This window comes from Equus przewalskii, chromosome 1 (genome assembly GCF_037783145.1).
Source record: "Equus przewalskii isolate Varuska chromosome 1, EquPr2, whole genome shotgun sequence".
NCBI lineage: Eukaryota > Metazoa > Chordata > Mammalia > Perissodactyla > Equidae > Equus > Equus przewalskii.
Window position 1 is genome coordinate 93637185 of NC_091831.1, and position 17842 is coordinate 93655026.

Sequence of the window (17842 nt, forward strand, 5' to 3'; positions counted from 1 at the left end):
GTAATATAGACTGCATTCCTACACATTCAGTTGCCCTGCTGGCTTTGTTGCCAAGGTAATTAATTTTGCACAGACCTTGAGACTGTACGGTGAGGTGTTAACCAACTGTCACCATCTGCGACGGCTTGGCCATATAAACGAGGTGTTTGGTTTAAAAAAAAAAAAAAAATATATATATATATATATATACCAGGCAAAAACAAGGCAATGCAAAAAAATAAACTAGGTGGTGAGGCCAATCTCAGAGGGCACTCCTCACCTGTCAGCCTGATGCTAAACGTCTGTGGCGGTCACCACAGGTCATTGTTCTTGATGAGCTAAACGTTATAATTTAAATATTTAAATTTATACTGATGGGAAAAACATAGCTTTTATCTGATTTGTACTGGAATTCTAGGTAAGATCTGATTGGAAAGAAGGGCTCTGTGATGGCTAACATGTCTGAGACAACTGTTGGGAAACAAATGCTAAAACCAGATCCCAGGTTCATGGTCACGCTCTCTGATCTAACCACTTCTTCTAAAAGAGCCAATGTGCCCACCTGCCCAGGTCCAGACCCCGGGCGCTTCCTGCCTTTCTCAGGGCTACAGCTGTGCCTGTGAGCTCTGCAGCCTGGCCTTCACACGCCGCCGGGTCCCCCACCCCACTGAGCTCCTGGCTCCTCCCACCAGCCTCCCAGGCTTCTCCCAAACTCCACCTGTTCAGGGCCTCCCCAGGACTTTGGTGGCCCAGGGAGCAGTGCATCCCGGATGTGGGAGGGCCTCCTCCCTGGCCTCGGACACTCCTTGTGATTGGACCCCCGCCCCCAGCTCAGCGCCCCGCATGTCAGAGGCGCTCCATGGAGAAGAGGAAAGACATTACTGGGGTGGCTCCTGCCCGCCTCGCCTGCTTTCCTCCCAGGACCGGGGTCAGGCACATGGCCCCGGCCCTTCCTCAGGAAACCGGCGCCCGGCCTGGTGTCTCCCTTCCCCCACAGCCCAGCGGAGCTTCCCCTTCCTGAAGCCGACTAAAAATAAAATACCCTAGACAGGAATTCAGCCTCCTTGAAAGGGACACTAAAGATTAAACTATTAAGCTGAAAGTGGGGCTCTCGGGGAGGGGTGAGGTGGAATGGAACCTCTGACACCAGTCCATCTGGAACAGGCTGGAGGGGCTAAACCTGACTCAGAGACCACGCCCACCCGCCCACTGGAAAGAGCACTCAACTGGGAGTCAGCCAGCTTGGCCACAAGTCTCAGCCCTGTCATTAACAAATGACTAAGCAAAGTCACTTCAAAGTCACTTCTGAGCCTCAGTTTCCCCATCTAATACATGGGGATGAAGACACCTCCCCATGGAAGGGCTGTGAGAGCCCAGAGGACAGGATGTGGGTGAAGGGGCCCCGATAATTCTAAAGCCCTCGGCAAGTGAGGAATCACTGTTATTATGTCTGCCCCGATCTTGGAAGAGGCCGTTTCTGATGAGAGCCACAGAGCGGAGGCAGTTCTCCATTCTGGGGTCCCAAATTCAGCAAAGGTTTGGGTGATTCAGCAGACATCCTCCGGGGACCAAGAACTCATTCATTCATTCATCCGTCCGTCCGTCCATCCATCCATCCATTCATTCATTTGTGTGAGAAGTATCTGCTGAATCACCGCCATGGGCAAGGCCCTGTGCTGGGAGGTGCAGGGCGGAGGAGGCAGGGTCCCTGCCACCTGGAGGCCATAGAGGAGGCCCCTGTGCCCACCACAGCCACCCAGTGGGAAGCGGCACTGCCTTGGCCGCAGCGGCCTGTCTGACACGGCGCCGGCAGCCCCCGGCAGCAGCCCTCGTGTCGGCTGCGGGTTTGAACAAACAACAAACTCGGCATTTTTTCTGGACTTCCCCAAAGGCAGGCCCAGCAGAAGGGAGAAACTGGCCTTCAACAGTGGGACCCATGCCAGGGACTCAGCCCTGGATTCCGAGTCCAAATCCAGGCTTTGCTCTCTTGTCGTTCGGCGCATACCCCGCCGTGTCCCGAGCCTCAGTTTCCTCGTCTCTATGAAGGGGTACGCAGTGCCCGAGTGCGTGTAGTGAGGAGACGAGGTCAGGCTGTCAGTGTGGATGTTAGTTCCCTTCCCTGTCTGTTCCAACCGAGCCCCAACACCCGGCACCACCCCCTCCTCAAAACCTCAAGGGAAGGGGAGCGAAGAACCATGAACATGGCTCCATCGGTGGAGGAGCCCACGAGAAGTCAGGCAGCGCCTGCCAGTGGGAGCTGGGCACAGGGCTGGTGTGGTCCCCTGCAGGGAGGGGCATTTACCATCCCTGTTAGGAGGGAGCTCCTGAGCGTGAAAGGGACCACTCCTGACAATCACACCAGGACCCCTGGTGCAAGCCGAGCCTGCCCCCCGCTACCTGGCGAGCCCTCCCTATGGGGACAGGCGGGCGGTTTTGACTCTGGTGCTGAGGACTGGAGAAGGTGCTTCTGTGTCTGGGTGTGAAAGGGGACCTGCCCAGAGTCCGTGCCCCTGTGTGATGCATGCCCAAACTGGGGGGACATGGGAGTGCCAACAAGGAACCACAGACAGGTGGAAGGGCCAGCTTCCTCTTACTGAGTGCTCACAGGTCCCAGGCGAGACATTTAATCCTAACAACAACCCCACTGGGGGTGCAGGTGGGTGTGGTGTGCACCCCATTTCACAGCCCAGGAAACGGGTCTAAGTGACATGTCAAGAGTGCCCTGTCAGTCAGGGGCAGAGCTGGGCCTGCCCCTGGACCTGTCTGGCCCTGTCGCCCTGCTCTGCTCCTTCGGCTATGCTACCTGGGAGGTCACGTCCTGGCTCTGGGCCTGGCCTCCTGGCTCACAGGTGCCCCTGCCCACCCCAGATTACGAGGAGCCAGTGGGAGCGCGTGGGCAGGCCCTGGGCAGACTGCGATGTGAGGCCTCAGGCCCGTTCCTGTCTGGCTGGTCCAGGGGCCCACCCAGACTGGGGAACTGGAACCCCCAGAGGGCAGCCAGAGGGCCCCCTGGGTCTCCACTCAGACAGCACTTCTTCCTGAAGGCTTCATCCAGCATCTGCCAGCTGGCCAGGCAGGCCCCTGCTCCCTGTTACAGTGGATGCCACCTGCCCGACCGGGACACACAGTGCCCTGTAAGCACACCTTTAATGGGGCTTATGGGGTGGGCTGGGCCTCATGTCCATGTTGCCCGGTTCCTGGGGCAGGGCGGCCAGGCAGGCCGTGCGTGCGTGTGCATGTGCGCGTGTGTGTGTAGGAGGGAGGGGCTCTGTTTGCGGAGACAGAGGCCAAGAGAAAGACGAGGGAGGGAATCTAATTTACCTGCATTTCGCATGCGTGCTCTGTCTGTCTATCACACAGAGAAATGAGCAGTGGCGAGCCGGGCTCTGCAACCCCGGCATCACTATTCCTCCTCTGGGCCATCGTTTTGCTCTACCGCCCCCTCTGGATCCTTCTCACAAGCTCCAACCCTCCTGTTTTACGCCCTGGCATGGAGCTGCCCAGGGCAGGAGGAGAGCCTGCCAGGTGCGCACCACCTGTGTGCTGGGGTGCCCCCCAACAAGGCCCCTTTTTGTCATCTGCTGGGGGGGGGCCCTTGAGGCCCCTCCCTCCCCAGGGTAAGGCCTCTCCCTACTCCTGGAGCTTGGGTCTCAGAACAAAAGCTCTCCACAATGTCCAAGAGGAAGGGGAGCTCAGACTGCCCGGGGCTCTCCAGGGCTCGGGAGGGGCGTCCACCAGCAGGGACGCATGGGCCTCCTGCCAGGCCCCCTCGGTCCCCAAGGGGAAGAGAAAGGAAATGGCAAAGGCAGGGAAATAGAGTAGCTGCCTGATTGTAGTTTAAAGACTTGTGCTGGGAGTGGAGGGGGGAAGGGAGGCCACAGCAGAGAGAGAGAGAGAGAGAGAGAGAGAGAGAGAGACAGGGAGCGAGGGAGGGAGGGAGAGGAAGGGAGGGAGGAGGAAAATGAAGAGACAGGGAAGGGGGAGGGGGAGTCCATGAGACAGGGGAGGGAAGAAGGGAGGGAGAGAGAGAGGCTGAGGAGGCCAAGAAACAAAAGCAGAGGAGGGGGAGGGGAAGGAGGAGAGCGGAGAGAGAGGAGGGACTGTGCGGTGACACCAGAAGCCCAGGGCTGGCCTATTTCCCAGGGCTCAGCATCACCCGCTCTGGGGCCTGAGGGCTAGGCCAGCCCCCATGGGGAGGGACCCAAGTCTCATCCTCTGAGGTCCAGAAGGAGGCCTGTGCCACCCGCGCAGGGACCTGGGCCCCCCAGAGGCCTCCCCTGTTACTTCATCTACTGCTCCACTGGGGTTCCTGTGAACAGTGACACAAGCTTGTCAAATGAATTAACGAGTGACTTGTTATGGGCAAGCCACCTGACCCCTCAGGATCTCAGTTTCTTCATCTGTAAAATGGGCACAAGAGGCTTCTTGGAACCTCAAGGGTGGGTTAACCTCTAGGTTAACCCTCAACGCCCTTGGCCTACCTGCCTGTCATCCAGGGTCCCTCCCTAAGACCCCCTTTTCACACCCCTGCTCTCAGGGGAGGGTCGGGGAGCTACAGGCGGCCAGTGTCCCTGGAACACAGACGGTGGGACAGAGCTCTGGTGGGTGGCACTTGAGGCTGGCGGGACAGGAGTCATTTTGAAGAAAGAACCAACAGGACTTGGTGACCACCTGGCTATTCTTTGACTCACTCCCACCCCCAGGGACATCTCAAAAACCAACTGAAGACATGGCAACGCGCTGTGGCTTCTGCCAGCCCAGCCTTGGGATGTCACCAAACATCCTGTGGTCGACTTGCTTTAATGGCGATTTTTGAGAGCCTGCTCCCCAGCACTGACTCCTCGGGGCCCCGGGCATAGGCTGGGAGGACAGGTTGCCCCTGGGCCCTTCATGCTGGCCTTGAATCACCAGGCGGCTCAGAGGCTGTGGTCTCCAGTCCTGCAACTGAATCTTTCTGCCCATCAGCAGCTGTACTGTTGCGGGGTGTGTGTGTGTGTGCATGCATGTGTGTGTGAGCCTTGTGTCCCTGGGAGCCCCAGGCCTTGGGTTGGGGAGAAGCTGAGCCTGGAGTGGGGCGGGACAGGTAGCTGGGCCCAGGGAGGGGAAAGGAAGTCCTAGGGGTTCACAGGGCTGTGAAACACTCCTGGGACTTCAACGTGCGGCAGAACCACCCTCTTTGTTTCCTCTGTGCCCTCCTCGAGGCAGCCTTAAAGGGAAACCCCCGGGAAGGAAGAGGAAGCGAAAGCAAAAGCTGGAGCCTGTGCAAACCTCAGGGCTCCTTGCCACAGTCTCACTTCTCCCGGCCCACAGGGCCTCACTCGACTCGGCAGCGCGAGGCCAGCGTGATGGGGCGTCAGGGGTGCGGGCAGGGCGGCCGGGGGGGACGGTGTGAGTCTCTTCCTTACAGGATTCTCTCTCTGCCTCAGCTTCCCCTTTTCTCTGTGGACAGATTTGCTGAGCCCCGCCACCAAGAGCCAGAGTGGCTGGGCCACTGACACACAGCTACTAACCCACAAACCACACGAGGGCCTGATGCTCACCATGCATAGCCACTGCTTTTTATAGATAAGGAAACTGAGGCCCAGGGAGGGAAGGGACTGGTCCAAGGTCACACACAGAGACATTGGCAAAGTAAGGACTAGAATGCAGGTTGCTGGCTCAGAAGCCCACACTCAGCCACACGGCCTAGACGGTGGAGTTCCCATGCCTTAGCTGGCTGCCCAAGGCTGTCCCCAGACAGGCTCTGCCTGACCCTCCATCAAGGCTTCCTGTCGCTTTGCACCACACACACAAACACACACACACACAGCTGTCTCCTACCACGGGGCCTTTGCACAGGCTCCTCTTCTAGGACTTGCCCTTCCCTGCACTGGGTGAACATCCCTTCATCCTTTAGGACTCAGTGCAGGCATTGCCTCCTGGGAAACCTTCCTCAGCCTCGGGGGCGGGGTGAGGGCCTCTTTCACAGCCTGAGAACATGGGGTTAATTGTATGTGCAGACTGGGCTAGGCTGTGGTGCCGTTGTTGAGTCAAACACTGATCTAGACGTTGCTGTGAGCCATTTTGTTGACGTGATTAACATCTATAATCAGCTGACTTTAAGTGGAGCGAGTTACCCTCCTTCTTGTGGACAGGCTCATCCAATCAGCTGAAATCTTGAGAGGAAAACTGAGGTTTCCCAGAGAAGAGAGAATTCTGCCTCAAGACCGTCTCACAGCAATCCTGCCTGAGGTGCCAGCCTGCCCTGCAGACTTCGGACTTGCCAGTACCCACAACTGTGTGAGCCAATCCCTTAAAATAAATCTCTTTCTCTGCATATGCGTCCTCCGGGTTCTGTTTCTCTGGAGAACCTGACACAGTCACGTTGATTCATGACTGTATCTGACTGTGGGTCATCTCCCCCACCAGACGGTCCCCTCCAGAGGACAGGGTCTGTAGGGGGACAGAGTGGGTCCAGCAGAGGAGAGAAAGATACCAGAGTAGGGACAGGGGAAGAGAAAAAGCCAATGGACCCAGAATGAAGGGACAAATGAGACCCACGGGGAAAGCCTTGCCTGAGAGGTCTACACAAGGTTTGCTCTTCTCTGCCCCTTGACCTGCCTCCCCTCCAGGACAGTGCTGCCTCCCTGCCAGGGGTGGCCTCCAGGCTGCACAGAGAAGGGCCTTGCTCTGGCAGAGTCCCCAGGGGCTGGGCCCAGGAGCTCTGAGCTCTTCACACCTGACACCCTTGCAGGCAGGACAGTCCCTCCCACAGCAAGGCCTCTTGGGAGAGCCCTTCCCCCGCTGATCTCCCCGGCCTGGGGGCTCCTAGACCCATCCTGGGAGGGCTTGGCTACCCTAGAGTGGCCACTGGCCCTGGCTCCACAGGGTCCGAATGGCACTGTCTGATTAGAGGACCAGTGCCCGAGCCTCATCCCGGGCCAGTCAAACCAGAATCTCTGGGTGTGGGGCCTAGCATCCCATTCCCCAAAGCTCCCCAAAGGGTTCTGAGTTTCCGAATTAATTAGTAAGAGCTGATGAGCACTCTCATAGTGACCTGGCCTTGAGGGTGAATTAAGCGTGCCCCCCCACACTGTGAAAACCGTCCCCAGGTGGGCTCCTTCCTCCCCCTCCCCTAAGGCAGCTGCCGGACCCCCAGCCCAGGGCTGCCCAATGCAGCCCCCCCGTCTCCTCCCCAAGGCGGTTCATACAGGAGCTGAGCCCAGACCTAAGGCCGGCGCCTCCCCACACCCCTGAGTGACTCAGGCCAAACAGCTTCCCCTCCTGGAAACACAGCCAAGCATCGAACCTCACACCCTCGACGATAGGAGCAGAGCCCAAGGAACACGCAGAGGTGGGGTCGGGCACAAGCCCGAAGGCAGAGGCCCTGAGGGAGCGGGGGTGCCCCCAGGGGAGGATGGAGGCACCCTCAGGGGTCCCAGGAGCCCTAGACCCTTCAGGGGCCCTCGCTGTCCCCGCGTCCTGAGGAAGTTGGGTGGGTCCCTGATCCTTGCAAAAAACGAGCCTGCCCAAACTCACCAGGCATCCGCTGTGCACATTCCCGGGGCAAATGCCAGCCACCTGCAGAGCCACACACAGCACCCGGGCAGCTGCCCCCGGGGCGGGACGGAGCCATGAGGGCCCTCTGACCTGGTCCCCAGGAGCTGTGGGCCTGGCATTCTCCGGCTGACGCCTCACATGCCCCCGGGGGCAGACATGTCTGTTTCTTTATCACAAAGGAGGGAAGCGGGGCTCTCCCACAGCAGGACAGTGGCCTCCCAAAGGCCCCTCGCCCTGGCCACTTTGGCTTGTACCCTCAAGGTGGGTCTTGGAATCCGCAGGGCTTCAAGGAACTTTGGGGACCCTCCTGTCCCCAAATGTCATTTTACAGATGTGGAAACTGAGGCCACAAGGCTCACACCCCACGACGGGGACTAACCCGAGAGCCCTTGATTCCCGGTGTGTTTCCTTCCATCCATGTCAAACAAGGCGGCCACCCCACCCAGGATCCCCACCAGGCTGCCAGCCTGCAGCCAGTCCAGACACCTCACCAAGGTCCTATAAGAGCTTGCTCAATTGGTCTCTGCCTACGTGGCATCTTCACAGCACACCAATGGCCCCTTACTCATCCCCCTCCATCCACGCAGGCTTTTGTCATTTTCTTTAACAGACTTTCCTGTACGCACACCCTTTTCACATGCTGTTCCCCGTGCCTGGAATACTCTTCCTCGTCCCTCATCCTTCAGCTTTCGACTCAGGCATCACTGCCTCAGGCAGGCTTCCCTGACTCCCTTCTCCCCAACCACGTCTGGTCCCTCAAGCTCTAAGCAGTGATAAGTTCAATACTTTTCCTTCTCGGACCTTGTCACATGTTTAATGATAGATTCAAGTGTATAATTGCTCGCTCAATCTCTGGCATCACAGTTAGATCAGAGACTCCACAAGGCCAGGGCGGAGAACCTGTCAGTATGCTTGCCGCTGTGTTCCTAGCAGAGTGCACACAGAGAAGGAATCGTCGCCCTTTTTGAGAAGACCCATATTTGAGTGCAAAGAAAAAAAAAGAGGCCCCTCACTGAGCCCCAGGTGGGAACCCCCGCCCCCAGCCTGGACTTCCTGTCTCTGAGCTTCAGGACCAGTGCCTGTTCCCAGGGGAAGGGACAGCAGGCCCCATGTTTCTGGAAGGCTCTGTGTGTTTCCTGCAATTCCAGAAGCAAAAAGCACATTTGTACCCCAAACAAGTACATTCTGCTGGACCCAAAGATGACCAGCTGAATGTAACAGGGGAAAACAAACAAAACTCGGGCTCACAAGTTCACGGGACAAAGACAAGAACCACAGATGAAGAAACACCAGGAGCATGGACTGGGCTTGACCTCGGTCAGGCCCTGTGATGAGCACACACGTTTCCAGGTTTCCACGCAGCCCTCTGGGGAGGGAGCGCCATTTCCATCCCACAGCTGTGGAAGGTGAGGCTGGGTGGAGCAGACCCCAGCTGGGTCAGCCCAGGGTCCAGGCCCAGCTGTCTGCACGCTGCCAGCTCTGGGTGGGGATGAGCTTTCTGGGTTCCTGTCATCTTCCCCTGCTGACCTCAGTTTCCCCACAGGGGGGCCTGATTCTGGGAGCCCCTCTGGCTTCCCTTCCTCCTCACGGAGCCTCGTCTCAGGCCCCTCCCACACCGAGCCCTCTGCTTCTCCATCCCGTCTTCCTCTCCCTCCATTCCTCCCCTCCTTCTGTTTCCGTGGCAACCCCATCCTCCTCTCTGCCGCTCGGTCCTGCGTTCCCATCTCTCTTTCCTCTTTCATCTCTCCCCTCATCGCAGTGTATGGTCCAGATCCCCCTCTGTCCTCTGCTTCTGGTCTCTCGCTCCCTTTTACTCTCCTTTTATCTCCTTCAGGGTTCTCTTGTCATCTCAGGGCGACATTTATTTATCTCTTGCTTAAAAAAAAGAAAGAAAGAAAGGAGGGAAAAAGAAACCCATTTCATCAGTCCCAGCCTTCTTTCTCTCAGGTCATCTCCAAGGGTCAGACTCAGACAAATCCCAGAATGGACCCCCTGCCTGCCACCATGCGGGCTCTCTATTGACCACAGCTATGGAAGGGAGGGAGAGAACACACAGGTGGCAGGTGTCCAGGGGGTGAGGGCTCACCCTCGGGACTTGGCCCTGCTTCCCTGAGGCCGGGCTGGGGGAGACCCTGGAGGCCCCCTGAGGACAGAGCAAGGCAGGACCTAGAGGGTGGGCTAAGCCAGGCCCAGCATCCTTCCCAGTGCTGGCCCAGCAGGAATCCCCCGCAGTTCAGGGAGAGCCCACCCACCCACGGCTCTGTGCTCCTCCTCCAGGCCCCACCTTGCCTTGCCGGAATGCGTGAACAAGACACAGTGCCTGGCCGCTGGCCCGGGCACACAGCGGATGCTCAGTGTACCCAGCTCCCCACACTCCGAAGCTTGTGGGCTCTGCTAACTGCATCTGTGTCTCCACAGTGTAAGGCAGAAGTGACGGTTGTCAGCAGCTTTCAATTTCCTTTCAGCCATCACTTACTGAGCTTCTGTCATGGACCAGGCGCACGATCCAGGCCACCCAGGGAGATGGGCATTTTAATTTTCATTTTACAGATGAGCAAACTGAGGCTTGGCAAGGCCATCACACGTAGGAGGTAAAGGCAGGATCTGAGCTGGTTAGAATCAGGTTTCTCCCCTTTTACTTCCTTCTTCCTGTGTTCAGGGGAGGGGAGGGTCACACGGACCCCTGGGCCAGCCTTCTCAATCCCTGCTTTCTACGTTTCTGTGTTTAATCTGGCGTGATCAGAAGCGACAGGAGAAACAAAGAGATTTACCACAGAAAACCAGGCAAGCCGATTATGGCTGTGGGCCCAGCATCCCAGTGACAGAGAAGAGATGGGCTGGGGGAAAACGGGAGCAAGTCTGCCAGGAAACGAAAGTCAAATGGAGAAGAAGGGGGCCCTCACCTTCGGGAACCTTGCAGGCCGTGTGAGCATCTGCTGGAGTTGTGACGTGCTGCTGGGCCAGGGGGAGGTACCAGCCGCCCCTAAGTCCCGGGACCCAAAGGCCCCGCTGGAGGAGTTCCCGCCTGGCCCCGTTGGGTGCAGCTGGCAAGGCCTGGCCCCAAGATGCTCTGGGCCTGCCGAGCCCTCAGAGGTGCCAATGACATGACAGCTCTGCCTCTCCCCTAAAAGGCTGGCTTAGCACCTCAGGAGCCCCAGGAGCAGGCCTGGGGAGGAGGAGAGGGGAAGCAGCAGAGATGGGGGAATGGGGAAGAGCCCCTCGCTCTGTAGAGGAACCGAGGGAGAAGGACCCGGCCCTCAGGCTGGCAGGCCGGCCGGCACCACCTGCTCTGCCACTGCCGAGCTGTGTGGCCTTGGGCAGTTTCCTCAGTCCCAGAGGCCTCTCTGGGCCTCGGTTTCCTTGTCTGTAAGATGGGGATAGTGACATGAGAAGGATCCACCATGTATTGAGCCCCTCCTTCAGGCCAGACTTGTACCTGAGGAGGTCATGTATGTAAAGCAGGGACAGTGGCACAGAGGAGTTGAATGACCCTCCCAAGGTCACCAGACACACCAGAGAATAGGTGGAGCTTGGGTTCCATTATTGGGTGTAACTTAAATGCTTGTGCTTTTCAGGTAAGGGAGCTAAGGGGAATGAAGTGTTGGATGACAAGGCTGGTGCGTCATGAGGACTCAGTCACAAGGAGCTATGGCCATTATTATTATTTCTCATTATCCACTCCACGGGCCAGGCTGGTGCCGGCGGCTGGTGGGGCATGAAGATTCCACCCTCAGCGACCTCACAATTTGGCTAGTGAGACAAGACTAAAAACCACGGAAGAGCTGAGCAAAGTATCAGAGAGGAAAGACGCACTAAATGTGTGGGGTACCACAGAACAACAATGGAACTTTGCTTTTTTTTTTAAACCTAAGGGGTCGGGAACATTCTTCCAGGTAAACTGGCACTTTGGAGGCAACGGAGACTCAGAGCATGGGCTGCGGAGTTGGCCCCATCCCTTACACGTGAGTCTGTGTGAGCCTCAGTGCCCTCACTGGTGACACAGGGTAACGGTGCCCACTTCCCAGAGTTGTTAGGAGACTTCACTGAGCCCATTAGCCCTGGGAGCATGATCCGAGTGTTCGGTGCACAAAGGGCAGGCAGAGGGGTTGGGGAGGCCTAGAGATGCGAGAAGAGATGCAGGGAGAGATGCACACAGCCTGCCCAGGCTGGAGGCACAGGATGGAGAAGGAAGGTAGAGAGGAAAGATGAGCGCAGAGATGGCAGGGAAGGTGCCGAGGGACGAGCACGGGCGAGGAGCGTGGCCTGGGCACTGAGCCCTCTCCCTCTTTCCCACAGCAGCCGCGTGATTCATCCCAGGGCCTCCACCCCGGCAGAGCCCCTGGCAGCGGCTGCCTCCTGAAGCCGATGCCGTAATCAACATTTATTTTGCAGTCACCCACACATCCAACTTGAGTACAGATTTATGCCAGGAGATGAGCACAGAATGCCTCTCTCATTCACGTAATGCCTCCATGTATCTCCTTGGGGGAGGGATAGCTGGCGAAACATTTAGGCTGACAGTGTACACACGCAGACATCACACACATACGGCCGACCACACACGCTGTCATCAGCGGCGAGCAGGAACAACGTGCAAATGCACGCTTTCCCCAGTCCCCGACCAGACGATACTTTCACATGGTGAGCTGAGGGGCAGGACCATGAAATGGGGGGGAAGCCCACGTGCACACACCCACTTGAGGACCCCTGAAGTCTAGCTGGGGAGGGAAGATGCCATGAGGAAGGAGGGAGCCCACAATGCACTTGAGATCTGAGACATTCAGGGGAGAGACCCGGCAGAGAAGGCAGGAGGAGGCTGGGGCCACAGGATGGGGTGCCCCAGCCGGGCGCTGCGCTGTGGGTCTGTCCATCTGTCTATTACCAGGAGCTAATGGGGAGGGCTGAAGTGGGCCTCGGGATGCAGGCTGGAAGAGGGGAGCAAGAGGATGGAGGGTAGAGACAAGAAAATCCCTGGGGAGGCCTGGCTGGAGGGGCAGTGGGGCCTGGGAAGGAGAGTGGAGGGCAGGTCCCCATAGAGGGGCGGCCCACGCATGGCAGAGGAGAAAGTGCTCAAGTGGCCAGCTCAGCACAGAGTGGGAACTGATTTCCTTTTCAGTCCGGATCCTAAAGGATGACACTTAGGGGCTTTAGAAGACCTCATCTGTAGAGCGGTGGGCTCTGGGCCACGTGTCCCCAGGCGCTAAAACCGAAACGCACGTGGAGTTGTGACCCAAAGGCCAAAATGATTTTAGTGGAGGTGACTATTATGAAACAAGCAAAGGTCTGGCCTTCACTAGAGGTCTGTGGTGGAGGTGATGGTGTCCTCACCACTCGCCCTGCTGTGGGGACAGCCTGTGGGGTCTGGGGACCCTCAGGGCAGGCCCTTGACTGAGGGCAGCAGGAGGCTCTGGAGTCAGCTCAGCCACTTCCCGTACGGCCCTGGACAAGCTGCTTCATCTCTCAGAGCCTCAGTTTCCTCAACTGTGCAATGGGATAACAGCTGCCTTTCCTGCAGGATGACAGAGAAGTTAAATAAGCCTATGCGGGTGACAGCGCCAGGCCTGGGGGCTGGCGTCTGGTAAATGGTAATTTCGTGCTTCTACACTGCACTCTATGTACACACATGGTGTGACCCACCCAGGGCCCTGAGAGACCCGGCATGTTCTTCTTAGCACTGGAAACACCTGGAGTAAACTCCACGAAGGGGTGGCGGGAGCATGGCCACTTGAGAAAAGCAGCTCCTCTTTTTGGGGAGAAAAAGTAACCAAATCAGATGCAAGGAAAGAGATGCTGGAGAAGAACCCGGACTCAAAGGGAGGTTCCAGCTCAAGTTTGTGGCTCACGCGAGAGCCCTGGGTTGCCTAGGGACAGGCGCTCCGGACCCCAGTGCCAGAGTGGAGCCCTGGAGAGGTGGGAAGGGCTTTTGCGGCGGCTTGTAGAAGCCCTCGTCACAGACACTAGGCGAAATTTCACAACTCATTAAGGCAGCTCAACAGACCAAACTCCTAAACAAACTACAAAACCCAGCTCTCCTCACCAGAGTGTGGAGTCTTCTTCTGGGATCCCTGGGCACCTTCTCATCTCACCCCTGAGCAAAAGCAGCCCCAGTGGGTCACAGGGTGGAGGGGAGACTCCGAGAATGAGACCCCCCTGTGCTGGCCCCTGTTCCTTGACACTAAATGCCCAGGAGGCTTCCTGTGTGAAAATCAAGCACACTCACACACAACACACTCACCTTGCTGAGAGGCAAGGACTGGCTGGGCAGTGTCCTGGGCCAGGAGCACTCAGGGTGGAGTCCCTGCTGGGTGCCACAGCGCAGGATGAAACACAAGTTCTCCTGGAACTCAGAAAGACAGGCTGGGCATGGGAAGGAGCACGTCCACTCACCCCGGCACAGCCCTCTACTGTTTACAAAGCGCTTCCCAGGCATGATGCCACGGGGTCCTCCCTGCCGGGTTCTGAGCAGCTATCCATACGGGCAGCATCTGTGTGGGCAACCCTCTTGTTCTCATTCGACAGATGGCAAAATCCAGATGTCAGCGGACTGGCTGGTGGTCCTAAGAGTTACAGTGCCAGCCTGTGCCAACTCAAAGTGCATTATCTAATTTAATACTGACCATCACCCTCGTCCTACGGATAAGGAAACTGAGGCACAGAAAGGTTAAGAACGCCTTCAGAGCTGTGCTCCTGGTGACAGCTTCCACAGCAATGACAGTAGCATTTTGAAACTTCCATAGCAATTTGACATTGCCATGATAGCCAGGAAGGGTTGATAAGTCACCAGTCTGCGAGGATTAGAAATCATAACAATTAAGAGAAAAGATTGAGAAGCAATGGTTTGGAGCTCACACTGGGACCTGAAGACGTGTGTTCAGATCCCAGGTCTGCGACTTCCCAGGGCTGTGACTCTCTCCTGGCTACACAGGGGTGGTACTGAGCACCTGCCTTCCCAGTGAAATATGCAAAGTGCTGGCAGCAGAACCTGCACCAGGCCTGGTGGCTCCTATTATTAGCACTGGGTAACTTGCCTGGGGCCACAAAGCCAGTTCCTGTAGGAGCCACGCTCCTTGATGCCAGTTCTCGAAGGAGGGATTGACCACCCGGTCCTCGGTCACCCTGGAAACTGGGGCCCAGGAACCATGTCCGCCTCCAAAGGCTGTTCCCAAATGCAGAGCCCCGTGCCCCTGCCAGGCGCCAGCTGCCTTCACAGGACAGGGTCCCCTTTCATCTCCAGGCCAGGGCGTGTGGGCGCCTCAATGGGGTGTGGGGAGATGTTCTTGCCTGAACTGGAAAAACCTGATGGGCAGCCGGCCCGCCCTGGCAGGCTCTCTGGCAGGCTCGGTGTTTGCCAGCAGGTGTCTCGAGAAGCAGGTAAGGGGCCAGGAAGGGCCGTGGTGGCCTTCCCCACCTGGCTCCAGTCTCGGATCTCCGGTCTCAGAGACTCTGCAGGGATGGTGCCCCGCTCCCCGGGCATCGTGATCCCTTTCCTGGAGTGGAAACCCCTGTGGTCCCCAGACAGCCACACTCATGCCACCTTTTCCCACGTCACCTTGTCTCAGTGACCCGGACGCAGAGGGAGGACACAGCCTTCTCCCCAGCCCTTTGGAGCCCCAGGCCCTCCTCCCCTGAAGCGTGTGTCACCCACCAAACTTGCACACAGTGGGTGCTCACCATGTGCTTCCTGAAGAAATCACTCTCCGGGGGGTTCAGATTCACTCCCGGACATTCTTCCTCGACCTGGGCCTGCTGTCTGGCCTGGTCACCACCCCTTCCTGCTCGTGCCACCCTCCCTGCCTGGCACCGTCTCGTCCCTCCACCTTCCTGCATGGGCCCTGCCTGTCTTCCTTGGGGAGGATGTCGCCCCTTCCCTCGCTGCCCCTCCCCCCTTGGTACGGGCCTCTCCGATTTTCACAGCACTTGGCCGTGTGCAGTGCTGTGTCCACTCCACTGCTAAGGACAAACTCAATTCACTCTCCAACAAACATTTAGGAGGTGCCCACTATGAGTCCGCCCTGCTGGGTGTGGCAGAGGAGGAGACACAGGGTTTGCTCGCGGAGGCCCCAAGGGCCCAGATCTCCAGGCCCAGTGGCTTGAGCTGGCACACCCCAGCCTGCAGCCCTCGATCCACGTCGCCCAGGCCGCACAGCCCAGGCCTCCTTCCCAGAGTTCCCTGTTTCCCCAAGTGTTCTGGCCATTCCTGGGGCCCCTGGGCAATTCTGGGCTAGACTGAGGTCCTCATGGTCCCGGGAACCTAGAGCTGCAAACCTACCCCTTTCTCCTGCGCTCTGAGGAGGGGTGAAGCATCTTCCAGACCTGCAGCCTGAGGCCCTCCCCATGCAGGAAAGAAATGGGCCCCAGAGCCAGCCCCTGTCTCCTCTAGGCCTGCCCCCCATCCCCCTTCGGTCAAGCCTGTTCCACTCACACCCCTTCCCTCGCAGGCACCACGGCCAGGCTGCAGCTCCTGCCGATGCCCGGTCTCTCGCCTTCCCTCCACTCCCTGAACAGGAGCTCAAGTCCTACGGCCTCCATCGCCTCCTCGACCCCTGCTCTCCGTTGCCTCCACTGAACCTAAATTGTCCTCTCGAAGGTCACAGGTGAGCCTTTGCCAAATGCAGAGGCTCTGGTTCAGGCCTCCTCCTGACCTGGCAGCCGCCCTGCTGTCCCCATTGGCTCTGGCCACTCACAGCTGCCCCTCTCTCTGCCCGCTTCTTCCCCCTTCTATCCCAGTGGTCCCGGGCTCAGGCCTCAGCCTTGGCTTTCTTACCCGACAGGCGCTCCCCTGGAGAAACCCTCTTCCCGTGGCTTCGACTCTCACCTCTGTGCTGATGTCACAGACATACCCCTCTACCCCAACTCTCACCTCCGTGCTGATGTCACAGACCGGTCCCTCTACCCCAACTCTCACCTCCCTGCTGATGTCACAGACCGGTCCCTCTACCCCAACTCTCACCTCCCTGCTGATGTCACAGACTGGTCCCTCTACCCCAACTCTCACCTCCCTGCTGATGTCACAGACCTGTCCCTCTACCTCAACTCTCACCTCCGTGCTGATGTCACAGACCTGTCCCTCTACCCCAACTCTCACCTCCGTGCTGATGTCACAGACCTGTCCCTCTACCCCAACTCTCACCTCCCTGCTGATATCACAGACGTGTCCCTCTACCCCAACTCTTATCTCCGTGCTGATGTCACAGACCTGCCCCTCTATCCCCAGCCCCCACAACATTTCCTCGATGTCAAACCTTCCATCATTTGCCACCTGTATAAACCCCAAGGCTTGCTTGCCTCCTTGGAGCCATCCACCTGTCCCAGCTGCCTCCTTTCTGCTGTTCCAGGCTCCCCTCCAGGACTCCACGTCGTTTTCCATGGGGCCCACTTCCCCCTGCAGCCGGGGACACACTAGACCATGGTGGTGCTGCATGTGGCCTGCCTTCCTGCTCACACTCAGCCCCTGCACCATGTTCCCACGGCCCCCACTGGGTGCTCCCTCGCTGGGAAAGCCAGCCCCCCGCCGGCAGAGGAGGGAGGTTTGGGGGATCCACATCCACCTCTGATCCTCACCCCCATATCGAGGCCCACCCTGGGGCCAAGCAGAAAGTGAGACTGCCCCCAGGGCCAGGTCTGAATCCTGCAGGCTGCAGCCCCAGGCCCTTGACAGCCGGCCCTGGTGACTGATTCGGGGTTTCTCGGAGAGAACGGCCCGACTTGTGATGAAAAGCTCCCTCTCGTCTGGCAGAGTCCCTTCCCAAAGGCCCTGCCCTCTCCAGGCAGGAACCGCGTCTCCTGCATGGTGGCTTTTTTTTTTTTTTTACGCATTTAGAGCAATGGAGAAAAGTAAAAACATTCACATTCTCCCTTCCTCAAACAAACCGACTTCTCTACTCGTCCGGTCCCTGGAAAACAGAAGCACTATTCAAAAAGAAAAAGAAGAAAGAAATGAAAGAAAAAAGAGAGAGGCAAAAAGGAAAAAAAAAAGGAACTGAATAGAAGAAGAAGAAAAGAGGAAAAAAGAGAGCGACAAGAGACCGGTCCCCGAGGGAGGTGGCGAGAGCTCAGAATGAAAGGCAGGAAAGTGGGGAAGGAAGGCAGAGACTCAAAGCGGGAGGGAAAGACAGAAGCTTTGAGAGAAAGAACGTTCCGGCGTGAATACGGCGTGCAGGGGAGAAAGGGGCCGCTTGAAAAGGAGCAGCCGACGCGGTGACCCCTCATTCACAGAAGGTGCCAATCACGGCGACAATGCAGACCCTCTCTTCTTTTCTCCTTCTCTCCTTTCTGGGGAGAGAGGGAGGGAGGGAGAGGCTGAGAATGGCGAGTTAATTCCGAA

At 57.9% G+C, this 17842-nt stretch overlaps 1 protein-coding gene and 1 long non-coding RNA gene across 11 annotated transcripts in view; one reads left to right on the forward strand and one right to left on the reverse strand.

Moving 5' to 3' along the window:
* The window catches only part of ZNF710 (zinc finger protein 710), a 63586-nt gene that overhangs the window by 11078 nt on the left and 34666 nt on the right, over positions 1-17842 (reverse strand). Inside the window, exon 1 of one of the 10 annotated variants that reach the window (XM_070617423.1) lies at positions 13754-14453. The exons of 8 other annotated variants lie outside the window; for them this stretch is intronic. The gene's annotated coding sequence lies outside the window, so the exon portion shown is untranslated. Of the gene's footprint in view, positions 1-75; positions 198-13753; positions 14454-17842 lie in introns of those variants that run through there. One more of the 10 variants, XM_070617406.1, reaches the window with a different exon arrangement.
* On the forward strand, positions 2925-6295 carry LOC139083020 (uncharacterized). Its single transcript, XR_011539518.1, has 2 exons — positions 2925-3113; positions 6114-6295. It is a non-coding gene; the product is annotated as an uncharacterized lncRNA (long non-coding RNA).